The following is a 26,354-nucleotide window of genomic DNA, read 5'->3' on the forward strand; positions in this document are numbered from 1 at the left end:
TGCATACGCTCATTTCCTTATTATAATCAATCTTAGCTGTGAATACCATTACATGCTCAGTCAACACAGCTACTTTTTTATATTGTTACCAAGTCATAGAGACAATGTTTTTTTTCTCCAAGATTCAAAACTAACTTTCATAACTCAAATTAAGTACTACACATTTGAGATTTCTGGTTATAATTCTTCCCCCTGTCCTTTCTATTAGTGTATTAGAACTGTCCATAGGAGCCCACTTTTTTTAATAAAAGATTCATTTATTATGAGTTAGAGAGATACAGAGGGAGAAAGAACGAAAGTCTTCCAACCATTGGTTCACTTCCAAAAATGGGTGTGCTTTTTGGTGCAGCGGGTTAAACCATAAGATGGCCCACGTTCTTGGGCCCTGCACCTCATGGGAGACCAGGAGAAGCACCTGGCTCCTGCCTTCGGATCAGCGCGGTGCGCCATCCGCAGCGCGCCGGCCGTGGCGGCCATTGGAGGGTGAACCAACGGCAAAGGAAGACCTTTCTCTCTATCTCTCTCTCTCTCACTGTCCACTCTGCTGGTCAAAAAAAAAAAAAGAAAAAGATGAGCTGCGAGGTCATTAATCACACTTGATATACGAATAGAAAGGTAAGCAGCCTCTAACACGTCATTTAATTTTTCCCCTTATTTTGCTTATTTTCATCTCCTTGAAAGGCAGAGAGCAACAGAGAGAGAGAGAATCTTCCATCTGCTGGTTCGCTTCCCAAATGCCTCAAACAGCCAGGGTCGGATCAGAATTAAGCCAGAAGCCTATACTCCATCTAAATCTCCCATGAGGGCAGCATGGACCCAAGTACTTCAGCCATCATCTGCTGCCTTCCTAGGATGTTTCAGCAGGAAGCTGGATGGGAAGCAGATGAGCTGCTGGGACTCAAATCAGCACACCAAAATGGAATATGAGCAACCCAAGAGTCAACTTCTTAACCTGCTGAGCCACAACACTCACTCCTAATTCCTTCCTTCCTTGCTTCCTTCCTTCCTTTCCTTGCTTAAGAATTATTTGAAAGGCAGAGTTATAGAGAGAGAGAGAAAGAAAGAGAGAGACAGAGAGAAAGGTCTTCTATCAAATGGTTCACTACCCAAATGGCTGCATCGGCTGAGGTTGGGCAAGATGGAAGCCAGGAGCCAGGAGATTCAGCCGGGTCACCCACATGGGCGGCAGGGGCTCAAATACTTGGGCCATCTTCTGCTGTGTTCCCAGACACATACATTATCAAGGGTCTGGATTGAAGCAGAGCAAGCAGGATTCAAACTGGAGCTCATATGGGATATTGTTGTACGCAACAGCGTAACCCACTGAGCCATAATGCTAGTCCCAAACGCTAATATCTTAGTTTTCTACAAGAAATATATCCATCAATGGAATCAGGATCTTTGGTTGAAGAGTATTTTAATTTCCTACAACCAAATTATGATCATAAAATTTTAATCAGCACAAAATGAGGACAGTTGGCAAAATTATAATTAGATCAAGTAAGTGCTCAATAACACCAATGGCAGCTAAAAAATCAAGAACTCTACACACAGTTTAACAGTGGCTTCAGTTGACTGACAGGATCATGACTTTTCTTGACTATATTCGTGTATCTGAATTGCTATCTCTTTATGTGTATACTAGGAAAAACAACATCTCCACTTTGCAATAAGCTAGGAAAAATAACCAGCTATTATAAAAGTTAATAGAAGGGCCAGCGTTGTGGTAAAAGGAGGTTAAGCCACTGCCTGTAATGGCAACACTCCATATGGGCACCGGTTTGAGTCCCAGTTGCTCCACTTCCAATCTGGCTCCCTGCTAATGTGCCTAGAAAAGCAGCAGAGGATGTCCCAACTGGTTAGGCCGCTGTCAACCACATGGGAGACCTGGAAGAAGCTCCTGGCTTCAGCCTGGCCCAGTCATGGTAATTGTGGCCACTTGGGGAGTAAACCAGTGGATGGAAGGTTCCTCATTCTGTCTCTTCCTCTGACTTTCAAATAGAAAGTTTAAAAAAAGTTAATAGAAAAAAATCTAATCTCTACAGACTACATGTGACTTAAAATACCTAACAGAGTAACATACGAAAGATTAAGAACCAACTTCAATTATTGGGAATATTAAAGACATTTGAATAAACATCTATAGAAGGGGAAGAGGAAAATCATAAGCATGTTAATTCTGACTAAAGGAATTTATAAATCAAATATTATTATAATATCCCTAAGTAAAAATTTTTAGAAGCAGAAGTTTACAAGGTGATTTTAAATTCAAGTTTACAATGAAGTAGAGAACAATAGCTTAAACTACATCAAAAAAGAATAAACGAGGTTTAGGAATAGAACAGGAGTTGGCCAACTACAGCCAGCAGCTACAAGATTTTTTTTTATTTAAAAAATTTATTTATTTATATGAAACGCAAAGCAACAGAGAATGATGGGGGGAGAGGGCAGGGCTAGAGAAGGGTGGGGGAGAGAGAGAAAGAGAGAGATTCTATCTGCTGCTTCACTCCTAATGTAGCTCCAATAGCCAGGAACTCCATCCAGGTCTCCCACAAGGGTAGTAAGGGGCCAAAACACTTAGGCCATCTTTTACTGCCTTCCTAGGCACATTACCAGGAAGCAGTGTAGAAAGGACCTGGACCAGCACTCCAATATGGGATTCTGGCATCACAAGTGGCAGCTTAACCCACTATGCCACAAAGCCAGTCCCTGCTGCCAGAGTCTGAGGGAAATGGATACATCCAGTCACTTAGGAATTGCTCATAGTTGACTCTCTGAATTGAATAGGTGCAACAAAGACTATGTGGTCTGAAAGTCTAAAATATTTAATGCTTGGACCTTTACAGAAAATGTTTGCCAACTCCTGCAATGCACACTTCAACTATGCTGTCATAGCCATAGCCTCTTCTGAGGGAGATCATGGAGGAAGAGAAGTCAAATGTATGAGGCACCAGAGTACATCAGGTCTGTGAAAAGAAATCACGTTAAAACATTATTTGGGTAGCCAGCAAAGCCTGCAACGCTGGCATCCCATATGGGTGCTGGTTCAAGTCCCACCTGTTCCACTTCCAACCCAGCTCTTTGCTATGGCCTAGGAAATCAGTGAAAGATGGCCCAAGTCCTTGGGCCCTTGCACCCATGTGGGAGACCTGGAAGAAGCTCCTGGCTCCTGGCTTCCGATCGGCCATTTGGGGAGTGACTAGTGAATGGAAGAACTCTATTTCTCTCTGCCTCTGCCTCTCTGTAACTACCTTTCCAATAAATAAGTAAGTCTTTAAAAAAACTAATTTGAGGGGCATCAGTAAGGACACTCTTGGGATACCAGCATTCTAAATAGGAATGACTAGATGCAAGTCTTGTCTCCATTCCCAATCCAGCTTCCTGCTAATATGCCCGGGAGGGAGCAGATGATGACTCAAGTACTTGGGTCACTGCCAACCATGTGGGAGACTATGACTGAGTTCTAGTCTCCTGGCTTCAACTTGCCCCAGCACCAGGTATTGCGGTCATTTGGGGTGTGATTCAGCAGGTTGGAGGTGTTTGTCCATCTGACTTTCAAATACATTTTTTTACAAACCTTTTAAAAAGTCAGGGCAACAGCCAGCATTGTAGCACAATGGGTTAAGCTGATGAATATGATGCTAATGTCCCATATGACCACAGGTTCAAGTCACGGCTGCTCCAATTCCAATCCAGCTCTCTGTTAATGTGCCTGGGAAGGCAACAGAACCTAGATGCAGTTCCAGGTTCCTGGCTACTGCCTGGCACAGCCCCAGGTACTCTGGCCATTTGGAGAGTGAATCAGCACAGAAGATATTTCTTTGTGTGTATGCATGTATGTTTCCTTCTGTCTCTGTAACTCTGCCTTTCAAACAAATAAAATAAATCTATTAAAATGAAAGTTGTGGCAGATGTTTAGTAAAGCAGTTAAGAGGTCATTTGGGACACCCACATCACTTTTCAGAATGCCTGGGTTCAAGGTTCAAGTCCCAACCCTGATCCCAACTACAACTTTCTGATAACATGGAAGAGCAGGTGAGGACTCAGGGGTTGGGTCCCTGCCGCCTGTAGGAAACCTGGATTGAATTCCCAGCTCCTGGCTCTGGCCTGCCCAAGCCCTGGCTCGTGTGGGTGTTTGGGGTGTAAACCAGTGGATGACAGATCTTCCTTTGTTGTTCTCTCTCCCTTACAAACAAGTAAAAGAGTTTTTTAAAAAAATTTTGGTACAAAGAAATTCTAAAACCCATATTGGTTTTTTTAAAATAACTTTTTTCATAACTTTCTGAAGACTTCCTTATACTATAATCCACAAGTACCACAAGTAAGCAGAAGTTCAAGGATAGAGAAACAGTATTTGAGAAAGCCAAATAATAGCAGAAGAAACTGAACAGTGGTTAAAGAGCTTTAAAAACACTGCGCCTGTGGCCACCCCAAACCAACTATACAATCACAGTGGTTAGGTTTGTTCTGATAGCTCCCTAGGCGGTTCTCATTGGTGAAGAACCACTGGGCTAGGAGAAACAACAAATGAACAGTCAAAAGCAATGGCCCCAGAAAACTGGCTTTTGAACATACGCAGAGCTCTTTGAGTCCTGTTCCCATCCTCATTGAATCCGTACCTTCCACACTGTTCTTCATTTGTACATATAATAAGCATGAAAAGCATGGGACAAATAAAGCTAAGCTAGGCCAATTAAACTCTTACTCTAAAATTTGAGCATGAACTGTGAGAACAACCTAATTAGCAATGAAAGCTGACACTGAGCAACTTACCAAAGACAGGACAATTGGCAAAGGAGGTCATGAGGAAGCATGTCACAGACTGAACATTAGTATAACTCCTAAGTTATACAAATGCTGACCCTAGTGACCAATGTGATGATATCTGGGGGTATGGTCATTGTTAGGTGATTACTAGTACTGATATATAAAGGGACCCCAAACAATTCCCTCACCCCTTCTGTCATGCAAGGGCAGGCAAAGCAGGCCTTCACATCTGCTGACACCTTGATCCTGAACTTCCCAGCCTCTGGGACGCTGAGAAATAAATTTCTGTTTTTCATGAGCCAGTCTATGGTAACTTGTTGTAGCATCCCAGACAGACTAAGGCAAAAGTGAGAGATAACAAATAGATGATAAGGCAGGAGAACAAAAAGAGCTGAACTAAGTCAATGACATAGTAGAAAAGGCCCACACATTCCACTTGCTTAAATCTCTAGAGCAACCACGGACCCAGGCCCAGGCCACACTGCTCGAATGATTCTTATGAAATCCCAGTCTTCCTTACTGTTGTTATATGTGCATCTGTATGAGAAACATTTAGTATTTAAACTAAGCCTCTTTAGTTTCTTAAGACCAGAAATCCTACATAATTTAGAAAGTGATAAAAGGTTAGATTGCATGAACATACCATCAGCAGGGATGTGAAATATTATGATCTGGTTATTACCTGGGGGTGGGGTAGAGAGTGAGTATACCCCTTCCACAACCCAGGTTCAAAGATGTACAGCCCACAGTAACTATGGCAAAGCTCTTGTCACAAGACTGCAGCGTAAAAATACCTTTGCTGGACATGACAGTCAATTTTGGCACAATCCCTACAATAGAAAAATTTCAAGTGATCAAGGCGTAAAAACATCAGATAGGTTGGGGGCTTCTGAAACAGGCAGGTAAGTTTCTACAGTGGCTTCTGTCTACAGCATCTGTCTGTAATTCAGTATGCTTGATTGAGAGTTTTAACAGTGTAGGCAGAAGCATCTTTAGAAATGAGTATGTAAGATGAGGGGCACAGGTACTTAAGTGGTCAAGATGAGGATGCAAAAATATAATAGGAACACATATGAATCAACTGGCGGCTACACTCACAGACTGGCCTATGATAAACTGTCCCTCCCTGATGGTTTCTGAGGAACAGAGCACTATAAGGCTGGACTAGTCAGCAAAGATTTTTAGAATTTTAGATTATGGCTTGCCCCATCATCTAAAGCAGAATGTAACAGTTGTGGGACATATTATCCAAATGCTATGTCATTTTAACACTTAAAAAGTGACAACCCAAGCAGGAGCCACTGGAATTCTTACACTGAGGAATAAAGTCTGTGAAATGCAAAAACTAAGTCCTACTGCAGAGGGAGTTGAACCTGCAAGGACAGAATTGGGGAAAGTGAGGTGCAGCAAAGGACACTGAGGCAATAAGCAACGTTTAGTTGCAAGTAACTGAGAATCTGTGAGGAAGCAGAGGGCTAAAAAGCTTGGGTGCAAACTAAAGCTTAAGCGGACAATGAGGAAGGCAGGGAGGCAGAGACCCAGAGGAACTGAGGCATGTTAGAAGTAGCACACTAGATGAAAGACAGCAATCTTTGCTGCTGACCTTCCCAGAGCTGTCTTGCAACCATCTCCAATTCCAGAGAAAAAGCTAAAATTCCCTTTCAGGACATTTCCACTGTCTTCACTCAAATACAGAATCTTCTTCTACCCTGGGAGTTGGTTACACCTACTCTGGCTGATCTAAGATGGTAGTCTAAACCAAGTCTATCTCTTGACCATAGAAGAGCATACAAATACCAGAAACTGCTAACAGGATTTCAAGCCACTAAGAGTTTGCAGGTGGGCCGGCGCCATGGCGCAGTAGGTTAATCCTCTGCCTGCAGCGCCAGTATCCCATATGGGCACCTATTCTAGTCCAGGCTGCTCCTCTCTCTTCCAGTCCAGCTCTCTGCTGTGGCCCGGGAGGGCAGTTGAGGATGGCCCAAGTCCTTGGGCCCTGCAACTGCATTTGAGACCAGGAAGCAGCATCTGAATCCTGGCTTCGGACTGGCGCAGCTCCAGCCATTGCAGCCATTTGGGGAGTGAACCCACGAAAGGAAGACCTCCCTCTCTGTATCTCCCTCTCACTGTCTGTAACTCTACCTCTCAAAAAAATAAATAAAATCTTAAAAAAAAAAAAGTTTGCAGAAGGAGTTAACATTTCACAGTAGGGTGTAAGGAAATGAGAATCACCCCCCACTTAGTATAGCCATCAAAATGATAACAGCCCTTAGCAGTCCATGACAAGACTGTTAATTAGGCATTTAAAGGGTCAGAGATGGACCTAACAGACTAATTTTTTGTTAATGGCCAAGTAGTAAATATTTTTACCTTTATAGGATATATGGTCTGTCCTAAGTACTCTACTTAGCTACCATGGCACAAAAACAGCCATACACAACAAAGAATGAGAATGGCTGTGTTCCAATGGAACTTTATTCATGGACACTGAAATCTGAATTGTTTATAATTTCCATGTCATAAAATGCTATAATCCTTTTTATTTTTCTCAACTGTTAAAAATGTAAATACCAATTCTTTGTCGACTGGCTGAACAAAAACAAATGATGGCCCAGTTTTGGCCACTTCGCTGAACACTGATACACAGAACTAGAAGGCAGTAAATAGGGTCATATACTTCCTTTTCTCAGAAGATTCTGTATTTTAACATACGCAAGGATATTCTGATGGCTGTGGAAACTGCCTGATTAATGGAATATTCTTTATCTGCTTTTTTTAACCATCTAAAGCATCTTAAGTATACAGTTCAGCAGTATTAAATATATCAACATTGTTGTACAACAGATCTCCAGAACTTTGTCATCTTGCAAAACTGAAGCCCTACACCTAGTATACAACTCCCTATTTTCCCCCTTCCCCTAACTCCTGGAAAGACACCATTATACTACTTTCTATGAATTTGGGTTATGTACCTTCTGAAGCTACACCATACCATCATTTTGAGGCCAATTTCTGTTACTATCTAGAAGGCAGAGGTGAATACAGTAGGGATTATATACAAGAATACTATAACATGTTAAAGTGTTCTAGGCTATAAACATTAAGAAATATTTATCTGTCTGGCATCCACTTAGTAAAATTTACCTGTCACATCAGTTATGTGTATACCACATACACCCTTAGACTCTTCTAAAGAAAAGGGAATTGCACAAAATTCCTACTTAATACATAGCCAAAGAAACTGTTTTCATTCATATGGCACCAAATCAAAGGACAAAGGAGTAAGCCAGACGTTTATGATATGATCTGAAGTGAAAAGCTCTAGACAAAAAGGATGAGCTGAGCCAAGGAGATCCTCTGGCTCCCAGGTACTTGAACTGTAGAACAAAGAATCAGGTAAACATCAGCCAAAGTTGAAGAAGAAAGTTTTTCCCCAAATAAAGAAACAGATATTAGGGATGCATAAGCTCAAATGGCCTGTCGACAAATAAACTACATATAAACAGGTGAGAAAAGTAGAATAAAGATTTTCAAAAACTGAAATACCATCCATAGAAGAGCACTATCTAGAACAATGAGTCTTATTCAAAACAGTATTCATGAGCAGTGTTGTGAAAATTTGTGGGGATTTTTTAGTTCTTATGATGATTGGGGTTATTAGACTTAGTGGAAAGCAGCTAGGGATTTAAGATATCCTGCAATGTAGCACAAAGTCCCTCAAAATAAAGAATGAAAATACACCACTTGACTCAACACAACTACAAATTAGTACCATGATACATAATAATGAAAACTTTGACAAGTAAAAGCTGCGTATCTGAGATATAAACAACTCAGTAATTCAAGATGTTGTTAGGAAAATGAAGCTAAAACACAATAGAAGCATTGGCACAGGCTTGTGCCAAATTGCAAATCGACTTCAAAAATGAAGTTCAGGCCAATGCCGCGGCTCAACAGACTAATCCTCCACCTAGCGGCACCGGCACACCGGGTTCTAGTCCCGGTCGGGGCGCCGGATTCTGTCCCGGTTGCCCCTCTTCCAGGCCAGCTCTCTGCTGTGGCCAGGGAGTGCAGTGGAGGATGGCCCAAGTCCTTGGGCCCTGCACCCCATGGGAGACCAGGAGAAGCACCTGGCTCCTGCCTTCGGATCAGCGCAGTGTGCCCGCCGCAGTCCACCGGCCACAGTGCACCGGCCCCGGTGGCCACTGGAGGGTGAACCAACGGCAAAGGAAGACCTTTCTCTCTGTCTCTCTGTCCACTCTGTCTGTCAAAAAAAAAAAAAAAAAAAAAAAAGAGGTTCAATAGTAGGTACTCTTTACAGCAACACTGACAAATTTAGTTACAAGGAAGAGACAGTGAGAGGGTGAGAACTGGTAAGGCTTTTAAAGCTAGCTTCCTCAAATCCCTCACTAATCCTGAAAGGACTAGCCGACCAACTTCTTTAATTAGATTCTTCTGAAATAGCAGGTCAAAGTGGCTAGGCAGGTAACATCAAAAAAGTAAAACAGGCTAGCACACAATGTGATAAAGTAGATAGCAGAAGGTCCTTCCTTAAAATGAGCCTAGCACCACCTGGCCTCAGTGGAAATTTAGACCTAGTCTTCTGATATTTCAGGACAAAGTACCTTTCTATGTAAACTCATTTTAACTTGTAAATATGTAAAACTATCTTACCTTGTGATTTGCTAATCCCTGAGGGCCTAAAATAACAGTGTGCTCTCCCCGCTTCAAAATGCCATGAAACTGCCTTGCTAAATTTAGGGTATAGAAGTGGGGGGGGGGGTCATCATGTTCCCAAATCTATATATAAAAACGGAAAAGACAGAGGCTGGGGCTTGACTCTTGAGACATGAGTCTAATCAAGCCTGCATGTGAAAATAAACTGTGTGCCTGCCATTTGATCTCTTTGGTCATTGTCCGTAACGACCTGATTCTAAAGAAATACCACGTGGGCCAAAAGAGACCAATCTACAGGAGGAATATAGTCTAGAGGAGGCCTGTTTCCTCACAATATCTCACCTGGTGTCTTGTGAAGTTGTTCACTCCACATTAAGAACTAAAATTGCACTGGAGCAAAGACATACTTACGAGAGCCTTTAAAAAGTTCATGGGAAGTACGTATTACGAAAAAACTATGCATGATTTCAAAAGCTTTTGCACCAAAAGAAACATCTTTTTTAACTCCATTTTTCCGTGAACTTTTGTTAAGGACTCTGATACATACATCCAGCTGTAACAAAAATTTCATAGAACAATACTTACCCTTTGTCAGATGGCGGCTTGATATCTGCCAGTTTTCTTATCTATGCTCTATCTTAAATCCATTTCGTTCTAACTTATACACCAGCATTCAAAATCATGGCCCACTTTTAAAGACTGCCCAAAGGAAGGAAACTGCCAAGCCACAAGCTGAGGTGAACAGCTAAGTGCCATATACCCATGTTTTATACCACATGGGAAACAAAGATATCATTACAAATAAGGTAAAATTCGGAAGAAGCAGACATTATGACGTAAGAAAAAGCCCTTACATACATATTCTGCTATTAAAGCAAAAAGCAACTGATGCAATTAAAAGCTGAGGCTACTCAGGCTTCCTGTAGGTGCCAGAAATCCCAGCAATCCCTAGGCCCACACTGAGCAATAAGCATCAAGAGCCTTCCCCTTTGAATGAGGCCTACACATTACAACTGACCACAACCCCAATACACTACTGTCCCCTTAAAAGTCAGTTGCCCTCATATTTGCACTCTTGCTTATATTTTAAAGAAATCTCCCTTCAAAGGGCTCTATCAAAGGTAAACAAAAGAGGGGAGAAAAACTGGTTTTAAGAAAAAAGGAAGAGAATGAATATAAGAACCATCTTATACATTTACCCCATCTGGATCCTGCAGGATTTTGCAATTACAACCCCTGAAACAAAGGATAGAGAAGTCAGTTGTTAGTGGATACACTGTAAGATATAAGAAGCAAGCAGACTAAAAACAATAAAGATTGAAATAAAAAAAAAAAATCCTGCAGAATACAAGAGTGAAGATCCACAAACTGTGGCTTGGTATACACACTAAACTGGATACCACAGGCCTAGTAAATCTGTGTTCTCAGGAACTGAAGCTGGGCTATCACAGGTAAACACAGTTAGCAAAAGATAACTAACCAAAGGTGAACGAATGCAATGCAGAGGAGAGGCCATGAGGGCCATAAGCAAGCAGAACTTATTTTAAAAGGAAGGAGAGGCAGTAAGTGGAACCTACAAATAAGCTCAAAATATGAGGTGATCAGAAAACAAAGTGCACTGGCAAGCCAATACATAATGGAAGAAACAGAAACTCAGTAGCTGAAGCAAATGGAAACACAGATGAAAGAACACACTACAGTCTATGTAACAGTCATGAAAAATTTAAGAGCAACTTGCAAGTAGGCATAGAAATCAGAAGCTATAAAAAGCAGGAACTCAGCAAAGGAAGACCTTTCTCTCTGTCTCTCTCTCTCACTGTCCACTCTGCCTGTCAAAAAAAATAAAAATAAAAATAAATAAAAAATTAAAAAAAAAAAAAAGCAGGAACTGTCCATCAGCAATAGGATAAATAGCCGAAAAGGAAGCGGTTAGCAGAAGGAAGAGAATCAGGATTTATGGAGAGCAGGGTTGCAGAGTTATCTATAAGACTGTTAAGTTCTACAGTCAGATATGAGACTTCTGGATGCCTTGGAAGTGATTTGATTGCCTTCCAATTTTAGAGCAATTAAATTATATTGAACATACTTACGGTAGTTTGCTAAAGGATCTTGAAAAACAGACATGTGTACACATGATGGTACTTCAAAAAGCTCATGAGAAATGGAATTAAAAGGTAACTTTATTATGGTGCAAAACATTCTGAAATCCGGCATATGGGTATTCAATCAATAAGGGGAAAGGTCCTAGATGTGTCATGCAGCTAGTATCACTCTTTGCAGTCTCAGGAAACTCAACAACCCACAGGGAATCAGATTCGCAATTTAATGACAATGGGGCAGCATAGTGAATGAATGGCAACAGCAAAAGCACTAAGTCTGCAGAGCGAGATGAGGTGGAATGGAAGCCACACAGATAGCGGTTGCAAAAGCTCAAGTTACGAGTGAGAAAAGAAAATTTAAGTATTTAGTAGCAAGGGAGCAGAGGAAGACAAGAGTATGAGAAAAGCAGTCTGTAGTAGAAGATAACATGCACAGCAACTAGAGAGATAAAGCTCCATCACGTTAATGATACGACACTAGAGTGGAGTTCCACAAACTTAATAAAATCGATCCAAATGAGCATCGTTCCTCACAATGAAATGTGGATTGCAAGGAACAGATCCTCAACAGGAATGTAGTTGTTTGGAACTGGTTATATGAGGACTGAAGCAACAAGGCAGACAGCCAAGCTAATCCCTTTCACACCCCAGCATATGCTATTATTAATGACATGCAACCCTGTTGCTCTCAGAAACTTAAAATTGCGAAAAATGGAAAACAAGTAATCAGTAACAAAGACTGGAGGTGAAAAAGTGCTCTAAGAGGCAGAGGGAGAATCAGGGGCCTGAACATGAGGAAGACCAGAGTAACTAAGCAGAACAGCATGAGGACACAAATCAGGTTTTAAGAGACTAACCCCACCCACTGATTTTTTTTGTCAAATACTTCCAAATGGAACACAGCACATTCCTTCAATTAGTATTGTCTACTGTCTCATGCCACAGTGGCAGAAACCAGAGCCACAAAACCTGACATACTATAAGAAAAAATTTGCCATCTCCTGTCAGTGGAAAGCATACAGAGTAGGGAAAAAACTGAGAGGATATTCAGAGAAACAGGAGCCGAGAGGGTATTTAAGTCACATTGAAAACAGAAGTCCATCACTGTGGCATAGTAGGATACAGTGCCGGCATCCCATACAGGCACCAGTTCGAGTCCTGGCTGCTCCACTTCCAATCTAGCTCCTTGTTAATATGCCTAGGAAGGCAGTGGAAGATGGCCAAAGTCTTCAGGCTCCTGCATCCATGTGGGAGACCTGGAAGAAGCCCTGGCTCCTGGCTTTGGATCGGCAAACTTCTGGCTGTTGCGGACATCTCGAGAGTGAACCAGCATGTGATAGTCCTCTCTATCTGCAATCTGCCTCTCAAATAAATAAATCTTTAATTTAAAAAGAAAAAAAAGAGAACAAACTGTGGAGAAAAGATTCTGGAAGCCCTTATTCTACGATCCTCACAAGTAGCCTTAATACAACCCCCTGAACCCTGGACTTGTAGAAAATCCAGTTACAGGGCCGGCTCTGTAGTGTAGTGGGTTAAGCCACCTCCTGTAGTGCCAGCATCCCATATGGGTGCCAGTTCGAGAGCCGGCAGCTCCACTTCCAATCCAGCTCTCTGCTATGGCCTGGGAAAGCAGTAGAAGATGGCCCAAGGCCTTGGGCCCCTACATCCGCATGGGAGACCAGGAAGATGTTCCTGGCTACTGGCTTCAGATTGGCGCAGCTCCAGCCATTGCTGCCAATTGGAGAGCGAACCAGCGGATGGAAGACCTCTCTCTCTCTCTGACTCTCCTTCCCTGTCTGTGTAACTCTGACTTTCAAATAAATAAGTAAATATTTAAAAAAAAATCAGTTACATACCACACACTAAAGAGATCAATAGAAAACATTAATTATTAATGGCATAAATGAATTATGAACCATGAGAAAACATTTTTATCTTTATCATGAAATGTAAATAGAAAATAATGATCCTTGGGCCCCAGTACCCATGTGGGAGATCTGGAAGAAGCCCCAGGCTCCTGGCTTCGGATAAGCCCAGCTTCGGCAGATGTGGCCATTTGAGGAGTGAACCAATGGTTGGAAGACCTCTCTCTCTCTGCCCCTGACTCTGTATCTTGGCCTTCTAAATAAATAAATCTTTAAAAAAAAAAAAGTAAATAAACTTGTAAAAAATTAATTTATAAGCCAAACTGAGAAAAATACCTACCACATGATAGATGAAAAATCAGTATGAGGAAGTAGGCATTTAGCCTAGCAGTTGAGATGCCACATCCCACATCAGAGTGACTGGGTGCCCTTTCCAACTCCAGCTTCCTGCTAATGCAGATCCTGGGAGGCAGTATGATGGCTCAATTAGTTGGTTTACTGCCACTCACTTGGGAGACCTGGATTGAGTTTCCAGCTCCTGGCTTCAGCCTGGCCCAGACTTTACCACTGTAGGCATTTCAGGAGTAAAACAGAAGGAAGTGCTGTCTCTCCCTTCTGTCTCTCAAACAAATCAATCAGCAACAGTATGAAAAACAAAAATAAGACTCAAGTAACATTTTGTAAAAAAAAAAAAAAAAATGTTTTTAAAGGCAGAAAGACATGGTGGGGTGGGAGGAGAGATAGAGAGAGAAAGATCTACCACATGTTGGTTCACACCCCAAATGTCCTCAATAGCATGAGCAGGACCAGGCCAAAGTCAAGAGCCCAGAACTTAACCCAGGTGTTCCATGTGGGTAGCAGGAACTTTAGAGCCCTTACCTGCTGCCTCCCAGAGCATGCATTAACATAGCAGGAAACTGAAACATGGGACTTCAACCCAGGTAACACAATATGGTTTGTACATGTGTTAACCACTAAACCAAATACTTGGCCCTGCAAAAAAGATTGTTATCTGTTCTATCTCTTTAGGAAATCAAAGAAATAAAAACTAAAATATAAAAATACATATGTATAAAACTATCTACAGGGTAATTCACTGTAAAACTACACACAATTAAAAGGGCCCTAATTGAAACAAAGTATCAGATACAAATTAAAGTTTTATAATCATGTAGGGTATATCATGTGCTAATTTTTTAAAAATTAAAGTTTATTTAATGAGATGGGGTATGTCTGAGATCTGCTCTGTTTTTAAAAGAGAAGGCAACAGGGGCTGGTGTTGGGGGCACAGTGGATTAAACCACCAGTATCCCATGATACAGCATCCCTTATCAGAGCCCTAGTTGCTTTGTTTCAGATCCAGCTCCCTTCTAATGTGCCAAAAACCCAATTAAGGGGTTGACATAGAAAATTAGCAAACCACAGCCTCCCACTTTGACTGTTAGGGCAGTGGTTATATCCAAAGTTAACTTCTATATTATATCCATTTATGAGCCTAACTAAGGTAGAAGACATGCTGGTGAGGAAGTGTCAGAGCTAACAATGCTAAGGAAAAAGCAAACAATGTAAAGATCACATCACTTGTAACCCATGCAAGGCAAAGACAGACCCAAGACAAAAAGAAGTTCCTCTCCAGAGATGGAAGTTAACATGGCCCATAAAGATTATACAAGAGGTCATCAAAAAGTTCATGAAAAACATGGATTATGAAAAAAAAAAAAGATGCAAAGATTTCACAATTTTTTGCAGCACAATAAACCGATTTTTAGCTCCTTTTCCCCATGAATTTCCTAAAGAACCACTGAATAGCACTCTGCCAGTCATGCACAGAAGACATGGATAACAAGATTTTGACTGATTCAAGCACAGCTGTGTTGTTATTGTGTTACACACATTGTGAATAAAATCATTCTGAATGTTTGATCTCTGAGTCTTTCTCTATAAAGTCCTTCAGGATGAACACAAGCATTTTCAGGGCCAGTGTGGCACAGCGAGTTAACGCCATGGCTTGAAGCGCTGCCATTCCATATGGGCGCCAGTTTGAGACCCGGTTGCTCCACTTGCGATCCAGCTCTCTGCTATGACCTGGGAAAGCAGTGGAAGATGGCCCAAGTCCTTGGGCCACTGCACCCACATGGGAGACCAGAAGCAGCTCCTGGCTCCTGGCTTTGAATCAGCACAGCTCCAGCCATTGTGGCCGATTGTGGAGTGAACCATCGGACAGAAGACCTCTCTCTCTCTGCTTCTCCTTCTCTCTGTGTAACTCCTTCAAATAAAATAGATAAATATCAAAAAAAAAAAAAAAAAAAGCAAGCTTCTTCAAGAAACTCGTAGAAAATCCATATTAAGGAAAAGTATGCATAGATTTCAAAAAATTTCATATCAAAATAAACTTATCGTTTCATTCCTTTTTCCATAAACTTTTTGAAATGTCTTCATGCTAGAGAACAGGTGTCAGCACTGCTACAGCCCATAGGGCAAATTCAGCTTGCTGACTGCCCCTGTATATGCGATTTTCTCAGAACACAATCATGTCCCGTGGTTAACCCGGTGTCTGTTGCTGCTTTCACACTACAATAGCATAGCTGAGCAAAAACTACCCAGTCCTTTACCGAAAAAATTTGCTAGCCTCTGCCATAAAGCATACCTTCAAATAACAGTCAGCCAACTTATTAGGCCTAGCAGAAACCCCAGACCTAACAGAATGAGGGAAACTTACATTCCTCATTGTTTACCAAAATAGACTATTCCTATAAACGGGGTGGAGTAGTCAAGTCAGAATACTACATCATGATAGGACATGAGGGAGAAGATGTTAAGTAATCAAAACTAATAATGTCTATGGGGGCCGGTGCTGTGGTGTTAACAGGTAAAGGCACCACCTTCAGTGTCGGCAGCCCATGTGGGTGCTGGTTCAAGTCCCGGATGCTCCACTTCTGATCCAGCTCTCTGCTATGGCCTGGGAAAGGAGCAGAAGATGGCCCAAGTACTGGCTCGTGGCCTCAGCCTGGCCCAGACCCAGCTGCTGTAGGCATTTAAGGAGTGAATGAGCAGAAGGGAGCATGCTCTCAATCTTTCTCGTCCCCTACCAACTCAAATAATAAATAATAATCAAGTTTATTTTGGCTCAAAAAATACTGAACTGCATGTTTTTTCACAATGGGTATGTTCAATGAATTCTCTGAAGACCCTGATATGCATGTTTCAAAATTTTTATACTAATCTATTCTACTTTCCATGAACTTCCTAAAGTACCCTCAAATAATTTCCCATTTTATTGTGTTTTTCCTTTTATTCAGGATTCTCACAGGATATTCTGAAAACAAATGGTGAGGAACCAGCATTGTAGTGCAGCAGTATAAGCTGTTGGCTGGCATCTCACTGGAGCACTATATCAAGTCCAGCGGCTCCCCTTTCAATGTATTTTTCTGCTAATACACCTGAGAAGGCAGCAGAAAATGCCTCGAGTCGCTGGGCCCCTGAAATCCACGTGGGAGTTGTGAATGGAGTTCTTGGCTGTTGCTTTTAGCCTAGCCACGCCCTGGCCATGGCAGCCATCTGGGGGAGTGAACCAGCAGATGTCTGCCTTTCAAATAAATCTAAAAAAAAAAAAAAAGTGATATATCAAGAATACAAACAATATGCTATCTCGAAAACAAAAGACAGCCAGAAAGAAAGCAGGAAGGAGGGAGAGAGGGGAAGGGAGGAAGGGAATATTATACAAAAACTAATCAAAAATTAAAAAATTTTTTTGAAGAGGCAAAATTTTTTTTAACTAATGGTGAATTTAAAGATTTTATTTAGGGGCTGGCACTGTGGCATGATGGGTAAAACTGCCACCTGAGTGCCATCATCCATATAGGGTGCCGGTTCGAGTCCCAGCTGCTCTACTTCAGATCCAGCTATCTGTTATGATATGGGAAAACAGTAGAAGATGGTCCAATGGGGCCAGCGCTATAGTGTAGTACATAAAGCCACTGCCTGTAGTGCCAGCAACCCATATGGGTACCGGTTCGGGTCCTGGCTACTCTACTGCCTGAGAAAGCAGTAGAAGATGAGCCAAGTGTTTGCGCCCCTGCACCAACATGGAAGACCCAGAAGAAGCTCCAAGCTCCTGGCTTAGGATCAGCTCAGCTCCGGGCATTGCAGCCATTTGGGGAATGAACCAGCAGATGGAAGACCTCTCTGTCTGCCTCTGTTTCTCTGTAAGTCTGCCTTTAAATAAATAAATAATTTTTAAGATGAAAAAAGAAGTGTAATCAGGGGCTGGCGCTGTGGTATAGCAAGTAAAACTAACACCTTCAGTGCCAGCATTCCCTATGGGCACCAGTTCGAGTCCTGGCTGTTCCACTTCAATACAGCGCTCTGCTATGGTCTGGGAAAGCAACAGAAGATGACCCAAGTGTTTGGGCCCCTGCATAGGAGACCCAGAAGAAGCTTCAGGGTCCTAGCTTCAGATTGGCCCAGCTGCAGTCGTCGTTGCCATTTGGGGAGTGAACCAGTGGATGGAAGACGTGTGTGTGTGTGTGTGTGTGTCTCTCTCTGCCTCTGTTTCCCTGCCTTTTAAATACATACAAAAATCTGAAAAAAAAGAAGAAAATAAATGAAAACTAAATCTTTCTTTTTAAAAAAAAGTATAATCATTCACAGTACTTACCAACTTTTAGCGTAATAACTATCTATCTGGCCCGTCTCTGGAGCTCATATCAGAGTGTAGATCTGAATCCTAGTTATTTCACTTTTCATCCAACTTCCTGCTAATGCCCCTGGAAAGGCCGCAGAAGACGGCCCAAGTAATTGGGCCCTTGCCACCAGTGTGAGAGAACTGGATGACATTCCTGGTTCTTGGCTTGGGCCCGGCCCAACCCTGGCTGTTTTGGGCATTTAGGCAGTGGAACCAGGAGATGGAAGATCTCTCTGTTTCTCTTTCTCTCCATGTCTCGCTGCATTTCAAATAATTGTTTTCAAAGTCTATCGAGTTCCTGACTTTCCCAGAACCACAGGCACTCCCCAACTCTAAAAGACACAGAAAAGCAATGGGGACTCAATGATTCTAAACCTCCTCCGGGCCTCTGTCCATACTTTTTTTTTTTTTTTTAAGATTTCAGGTGCAGGGAGCCAATTAGTTAGGCTACCTTCCAGTGCCTTCCCAGGTACATAAACAGGGAGCAGCAGGAACTCAAGCCAGCACTCTGATATGTGATGCCAGTGTCCCAACTGGCATCCTAACACATTGCACTACAATGCTGCCATAGCAGCCATCTGGGGAGTGAAACAGCGGATAGAAGACTCCCCCCCCCCCCGCCTCAGCCTCTCTGTAACTATGCCTTTCAAATAAATAAATAAATCTAAAAAAAAAAAAAAAAAAAAAAGGCCGGCGCCGCGGCTCACTAGGCTAATCCTCCGCCTTGCGGCACCGGCACACCGGGTTCTAGTCCCGGTCGGGGTGCCGGTTTCTGTCCCAGTTGCCCCTCTTCCAGGCCAGCTCTCTGCTATGGCCAGGGAGTGCAGTGGAGGATGGCCTAAGTACTTGGGCCCTGCACCCCATGGGAGTCCAGGATAAGTACCTGGCTCCTGCCATCGGATCGGTGCGGTGCGCCGGCCGCAGCGTGCCGGCCACGGCGGCCATTGGAGGGTGAACCAACGGCAAAGGAAGACCTTTCTCTCTGTCTCTCTCTCTCTCACTGTCCACTCTGCCTGTCAAAAATAAAAAATAAAAAAAATAATAAAAAAAAAAGAAAATGAACAAATATGGCTAACTTTGTATAAAAGAGAAAGAAAAAGGAGCTATTGAAGAAAGATGAGGAGACAAAGGCATTCCTCAACAGAACAGATAAAGAACCAAAGAACAGATCATTGCTATAAATACTCCCTTAGCTCTTAGTACCAGGAGAAAAAGTAAGAGTATCCATTCATCACTTGCTTCTTGGATCTAGTTAATATTATTTAATTAAAAAAAATTAGTCAAGATTTATTTATTAATTTTTTTGAAAGGCAGAGTTGCAGAGAGGTAGAGGTAGAGCTAGAGGTAGAGGTAGAGCTAAAGGTGGAGAGAGACAGAGAGAGGGAAAGAGAGAGAGAGAATCTTCCATCATGTGCTGGTTCACTCCCCAGATGGCCGCGAAGGCCGGAGATGCGAAGATCCAAAGCCAGGAGCCAGGAGTTTTCTCCAGGTCTCCCAGGAGGGTGCAGAACCCTAGCTAATTTTAAATATGCTAATCTATAAGGAATCTTCAAAAAGTATGTGGAAAATATGTATTATGAAAAAAACAGGGGCCGGCATTGTGGCGTAGCAGGTAAAGCCACCACCTGCACTGTGGGCATCCCATATGGGCGCCAGTTTGAGTCCCGGCTGCTCCACTTCCGTTCCAGCTCTCTGTTATGGCCTGGGAAAGCAGTAAAAGATGGCTCAGGTCCTTGGGCTCTTGCACACCCGTGGGAGATCCAGAAGATGCTCCCGGCTCCTGGAGTCGCATCCGCACAGCTCTGGCCGTTGCGGTCAATTGGGGAGTGAACCAGCAGATGGAAGACCTCTCTCTCTCTGCCACCCCTTCTTTGTGTAACCCTTTCAAGTAAATAAATAAATCTTTTAAAAAAAATACCATAAATGGTTTCAAAACATTTTTGTACCAAACTAAACATATCTTTTAATTCTATTTTATGTAAGCTTTTCAAAGTATTCTCACACTGAATTCTAATGACCTTGGTTCTGAAACCACAAATATAATATTTAAAATTAATGTTAGGGGCCAGCACTGTGGTGCAGCGGGTTAAGGCCCTGGCCTGAAGCACCGGCATCCCATATGAGCACCATTTCTAGTCCTGGCTGCTCCTCTTCCGATCCTGGGTAATCAGTAGACGATGGCCCAAGTCCTTGGGCCCCTGCACCCACGTGGGAGACCTGGAAGAAGCTCCTGGCTCCTGGCTTCGGTTCGGTGCAGCCCCATGCCGTTGCAGCCAGTTGGGGAGTGAACCAACAGATGTTAGACCTCTCTCTCTTTCTGCCTCTCCTTCTGTCTCTGTGTAACTCTGCCTTTCAAATAGATAAATAAATCTTAAAAAAATTAATGCTTAGGTATTAATTTTTAAAACCTAAAAGTAGGTATACAAAGAAGAAAAATTAGTGGATACAGTAAGACTAAAACTAGCACAGCTGTAAGATCACCTTTATTTCCAAAAATTATTTTCTGGTAGTAACCTTCAATTTTTATAAAAAACTGTTTTTTAAGATTTATTTATTTAAAAGGAGAGGCAGAGGAAGAGATAAGTCTTCCATTCATTGGTTCACTCCCCAAATGGTCGCAAAGGCCAGGGCTGGGCCAGGCCAATGCCAGGAGCTTCTTCTGGGTCTCCCACATGGGTACAGGGGCCCAAAGACATGGGCCATCTTCTACTGCTTTCCAAGGCGATTAGCAGGGAACTGCATCAGATCTGGAGCAGCCAGGAATCAAAAGGGTACCCACATGGGATACTGGCACTGCAGGCAGTGGCTTAACCTGGTATGCCACAGCACTGCTCCTACAATCAACTGTTTACATGGATACAAGGGGCAAAAAAACGGGACTCAAGTATACTCCCATGCCATGGATAGATATCAATGTTGCTATGACAAAAAGACATTAAATTGTGGAAAAGAGAAATCAGAAACAAGATGTACATACTGTACATACGACAAACAGGAAAAGGGACAAAGTGGTGATGGAAAGAGAAATAAAAGTAACTTAAATAAGAGGCTGGCTCAAACAGAAAATCCTGTCCAGGATTAATAAAAAAGAATTTTTTTTCCATAAAATAAAATGCTTTCTACCCAGGGACTATAAGGGGCCACTTGTTATTTTTGTTTGTTTCATTTCTCATCAACTTGAAAACCAGGGCAACAGAGAAAGGTAGAAGACAGAGAAAGAGAAATGAGAGGGAAATCTTTCATCCACTGGTTTACTTCTCAAATGGTGGCAACAACCAGGGCTGGGCCAAGCTGAAGCAAGGAGCCCAGAACTCCATCTAGGTCTCCCACATCAGCAGCACAGGCCCAGGCAATTGGGCCATTTTATGCTGCCTTCCCAGGACTGTCAGCAGGAAAGTGGATTAGAACCAGAGTAGCCAGGACTCAAATCTGCACACCAGCATGCAAGGAGGGCATCACAGTTGGCAATTTAACCCACTGCATCACATGCTCACCCCACACCTGGTCTTTTTCTTTTTTAATCCAAGATCAATGTCTCTTTCCAGTCACCAAGACTTCCATAGCCTACTTCAGCTGGCTGTGGAGCCAGCTCTGTGGTGTAGCGGGTTAAGCCACCACCTGCAGTGCCGGCATCCTATACGGGCACCGGCATCCTATAAGGGCACTGGTTCCAGTCCCCCTCCATCTCCCCCCCTCACCGTCCCCAAAGGTCTTCCTTCCACTGGTTCACTCCCCAAATGGCCGCTACCATCAGAAGCTAGGAGCCAGGTGCATCTTCCTGGTCTCCCATGCGGGTGCAGGGGTAGCATTTTCATGGAATATCTTGTTCCATTTTTTTCATTTATTTATTTGAAAGTCAGAGTTACACAGAGAGAAAAGGAGAGAGCGAGTGAGAGAGACACAGAGAGAGAGAGAGAGAGAGAGAGAGAGAGAGAGAGAAGGAGGGCGGGAGGGAGGGAGGGGGAGAGAGAGGTCTTCCATCCACTGTTTCACTCCCCAACTGGCTGGAACTTCGCCATTCTAAAGCCAGGAGCCAGGGGCTTCTTCCAGGTCTTCCACGTGGGTACGGGGCCCAAGGACCTGGGCCATCTTACACTGCTTTCCCAGGCCACAGCAGAGAGCTGGATCAGAAGTGGAGCAGCCAGGACTTGAACTAGCACCCATATGGGATGCCGGAACTTGCAGGTGGCAGCTTTACCCGCTATGCCACAAAGCTGGCCTCAAAATTATTAGTATTTTTAAAAATATCTGTTAAGGATTTATTTATTTGAAAGGCAGAGCATCAGAAGAGAGAAGGTAAAGTAGAGAGAAATAGAGAAATATCTTCCATCTGCTAGTTCACTCCACAAATGGCCACAATAGCCAGGGCTGGGCCAGGCTGAAGCCAAGAGCCAGGAGCTTAATCTAGATCTCCCACATGGGTGGCAGGGACACAAGCATTTGGGCCATCCTTAGCTTAGCTGCCTTCCCAGGATTATTAGCAGGGAACAGGACTGGAAGCCAAGGAGCAGGGACAGGAACCAGCACTCTGATATGGGTGTGGCATTGCAAACACCAGTCCCCCCATTAGTTTTTTTAAAAAAAGAAAAAAAAGTGACACCTGGCCTAGTTTCTTTGAGCTTTAGGAATGATTTATTCCATAAAATTGTCAAGTGTTTCAATGAGAAAGTTCCTGGAAAGGGTATATGGCTGTCCTTAAAAGCATTACCAACTCACTCTTAAGTTACTGAGGGGGAAAAAAAGGGATGATCACTGCTGTCTGTAGCAAGCATGATTTGCCAAGAGTAGGGGAGGGAGAGTTGAGTATGGATAGGAGCTCAGAACTACCTCTGACCTCTGATCCCAGTTCAGGTACTGCACCTTGCCTTTCTATGCTTACTAAAGGCCAAACTCCAAAATTTCAAGAAAAAAGGAAACATCAATACCATTGAAATAGAAAATGCCACAAGAATTATGCTGTTGAATCCCAGCTCTGCCACTGATTAGAAGGTGACCTAGGTAAAGCTTCCAAGACTCATGTTTGAGATGGGGCTGGTAAGTGATTAGCATACAACTCTTAGGAGCACTTTTTTAAGGATTCAATGTACATAAGGTACATATGTGCTTGACACATGGCATAAAATAATCAAAAAGCTAAATGTTGCCTATTTCTCTAATAGAGGACTACAGAAAATTCACCTTCTAAGGCAGCATTTTTCCCCCCAGAAAGGTCAAGAAATCTGCAGAAGAGACAATGTACTAAAATTAGGTAAAGTCAAAGTTAGGAAACATCAGTTGTAACTATTTGGATACCAATGAATGGTTAAATTTCAGGCTGCTCCACCTCTTTTTTTTTTTTTTTTTTTTTTTTGACGGGCAGAGTGGATAGTGAGAAACAGAGAGAAAGGTCTTGCTTTGCCGTTGGTTCACCCTCCAATGGCCGCCACCTTTCAAGTGGATGAACATAAACGTTTAGGGGAGAAAAATATGGGGGAAGAAGACTCGAGGAAACAGCAAACTTATCCTATGCCAGGAATTAACAAATTTGCTGTGGAAAGGCAAATGGTGATTCTAATTTTTTTTAAGTTTTTATATTTATGTACTTTGAAAGGCAAGAGTTACAGAGAGAGAGAAGAAAGAGAGAGAGAGAGAGAGGGAGGGAGGGAGGGAGGGAGGGAGGCAGATCATCCATCTGCTGGTTCACTCCCTAAATGGCTCTGCCAGACCAAAGCCAGGAGCCAGGAGCTTCTTCTGGGTGTCCTACATGGGTGCAGGAGCCCACGCACTTGGGCCATCTTCTACTGCTCTCTGAGGAGCGTTAGCAAGGAGCTGGGTCAGAAGTGGAGCAGCTGGGACTCAACCCATCACCCCATATATGGGATGCTGGCATGGCAAGCGGCATCTTTACCCGCTATGCCACAGTGCCAGCCTCGCGACTATAATTCTTAAAGACTGTGGACCCTAAGATCCATATTGCAACTATTCAACTATACTGCAGCACAGAAGCATGACTATGTTCCAACAAAATGCTATTTATAAAACCAGAAACTTTTACCACCTAGCTTGCCTGGAAACCATTTCAGTTCTTACCTTCAACAGTTTTTCTTATCTTTGGAAAAAGATACTGTACCATAAGTTGCAGGCTTTAAAAGTACTGGCCTGTCATGAGCTCTGGAAATGGCTTTTTTTTTTTTTTTTTGGACAGGCAGAGTGGACAGTGAGAGAGAGAGACAGAGAGAAAGGTCTTCCTTTGCCGTTGGTTCACCTTCCAATGGCCGCCACGGCCAGCGAGCTGCGCTGATCCGAAGGCAGGAGCCAGGTGCTTCTCCTGGTCTCCCATGGGGTGCAGGACCCAAGGACTTGGGCCATCCTCCACTGAACTCCCGGGCCACAGCAGAGAGCTGGCCTGGAAGAGGGGCAACCGGAAAAGAACCCGGCGCCCCGACCAGGACTAGAACCTGGTGTGCCAGCGCCGCTAGGAGGAGGATTAGCCTATTGAGCCGTGGCGCGGGCTGGAAATGGCATTTTTAAGAGCCTCCCTAATATGAGTCAGAGCAAAGTAAGCCTTTTATCCCCTACTTACCTTAACTACTGCATTACCTTAATCGTTCAGAAGTCACCACCTCTTCCACTGCACCATCACTCACATGAAGATCTGGTGGACTCTAAAACTTTTCAAAGATACCCTTCACAGTCCAACCTACTGAAGGTTACAAAAGGAAAATTATCATTTGCATATTCTATGACCTTCCTCACATGCAGCTTGGTCAGCCCCCATTGTTGACCACAACATTGAGAGACAATGGCAGGTACTAAAAGGGAGAATGGGAAGAAGAGAGAAGAACACAAGCTGTTCTTTTAGTTTAACCTAATCACATTTGATGCAATTTTTTTGCATTATAATGGGGAAAAATCCAACAAACATTCATAGTACATTATACATTTACTAGTTATGTATTCCTTTGTTCAAAGGAAGGCTGAAGTGCCACATCATGACTGTTTTTCCCTTCTCTTCTCTACCACCAACTAGGGAACCCACCCAAACCACGACAACTTACCAAGGCTTCTCCGATATCTCAACAACCCATACCTGTTAACAGTGATTCATCCTGGCTCTCCAGTGAACTCAGTATGAGTGACAGGTAGATCTTCATACAGTTCTTGACCCAGGAAAAGGTTTCTGGCTGCCCAGAAATCTGCATGTTTAAAGCACCCCAGGTGATTTTATGCATTACAAAAATTTATATCATTGAAATTTCCATCATCAGGACAATAAAACTAACTATGATACATATCTTCCAACGTAAAATAAAAATGGATTTCTGGTTCACATGGCCTGTTTGGATTAAGAAGCACTAAACAGAAGACACAGTACTGGCTTGGATTCAAATCCATTTGCTACACCAACTAGCTATCATGTTGAGCAATTTGCAACGTCTCCAATGCATAAAAATGGGAGAATGGGGGCCGGCATTGTAGCATAGCAGGTAAAGATGCTGTCTGCAACACAGACATCTCCTATGGGTAGTAGTTGGAGTCCTGGCTGCTCCATTTCAGATCCAGCTAATGTGCTTAGGAGAGCAGTGGAAGACGGTCCAAGTGCTTGGGCCCCTGTACCCACGTGGGAGACCTGGAAGAAGCTCCTGGCTCCTGGCTTTGGCAAGGCACAGCCCCAAATATTATGGCCATTTGGGGAATGAAACAGCAGATGGAAGATCTCTCTCTCTCTCTCTCTCTCAGCCTCCTGCCCCCTCTGACTCTAACTCTGCCTTTCAAATAAATAAATCCTTTTAAAAATGAGAGCATGGGAAAAGGAGAGGTTAGAGGTTAGGTTCTTTACACTATAATCTGTGTATTTTAAGATCTGTTCTCCTATCATAATGGGGCAAATATCAAGTGTAATTGCCTGGTGCCTATTAAGACACCACCTGCCCTGTTCCTTCCCACTAACTAGGCAAGTCCATCAAAGCCACTAACTACTCACCGAGAGTCCCCAATGACTTGATAACCTTTCTCAATTCTCTAGTAACCTCACTTGACCAGGCAGGGCTCTCAATATACCTCTTCACCAGTGGCATGGTTTCTGATTACATCTGGTGTCACCTGCAGGATAGAAGCAAGAACAACTGTAAGGTGGAACAGTCATGATTTGAGATGTAGCTGTAATCTTACTACCTTAGTCAAGTCATCTATGTGGCCACACCAAAGACTTCAGATTTCTGCTCCCATTTTAAATGGGATAACATGGTACAGAAAGTACCCAGTAACTATACCAAAGTGTTA

General features: G+C 43.0%; 1 long non-coding RNA gene across 10 annotated transcripts in view; it reads right to left on the reverse strand.

Annotated features, from left to right (window-relative positions):
• Positions 1 to 652: 652 nt before the first annotated feature.
• The window catches only part of LOC103345230 (uncharacterized), a 40,477-nt gene continuing 14,775 nt past the window's right edge, over positions 653 to 26,354 (reverse strand). For 4 of the 10 annotated variants that reach the window (XR_016228391.1, XR_016228395.1, XR_016228386.1 and 1 more), the window contains 2 exons: positions 26,056 to 26,174; positions 15,673 to 25,267 (listed from right to left, as the gene is read on the reverse strand). This is a non-coding gene — a long non-coding RNA (uncharacterized LOC103345230). Of the gene's footprint in view, positions 10,681 to 11,606; positions 25,268 to 26,055; positions 26,175 to 26,354 lie in introns of those variants that run through there. The other 6 variants (XR_016228387.1, XR_016228394.1, XR_016228392.1 and 3 more) reach the window with 5 other exon arrangements.

Source organism: Oryctolagus cuniculus, chromosome X (genome assembly GCF_051225735.1).
Source record: "Oryctolagus cuniculus isolate XC-2025 breed Fujian yellow rabbit chromosome X, ASM5122573v1, whole genome shotgun sequence".
Lineage (NCBI taxonomy): Eukaryota > Metazoa > Chordata > Mammalia > Lagomorpha > Leporidae > Oryctolagus > Oryctolagus cuniculus.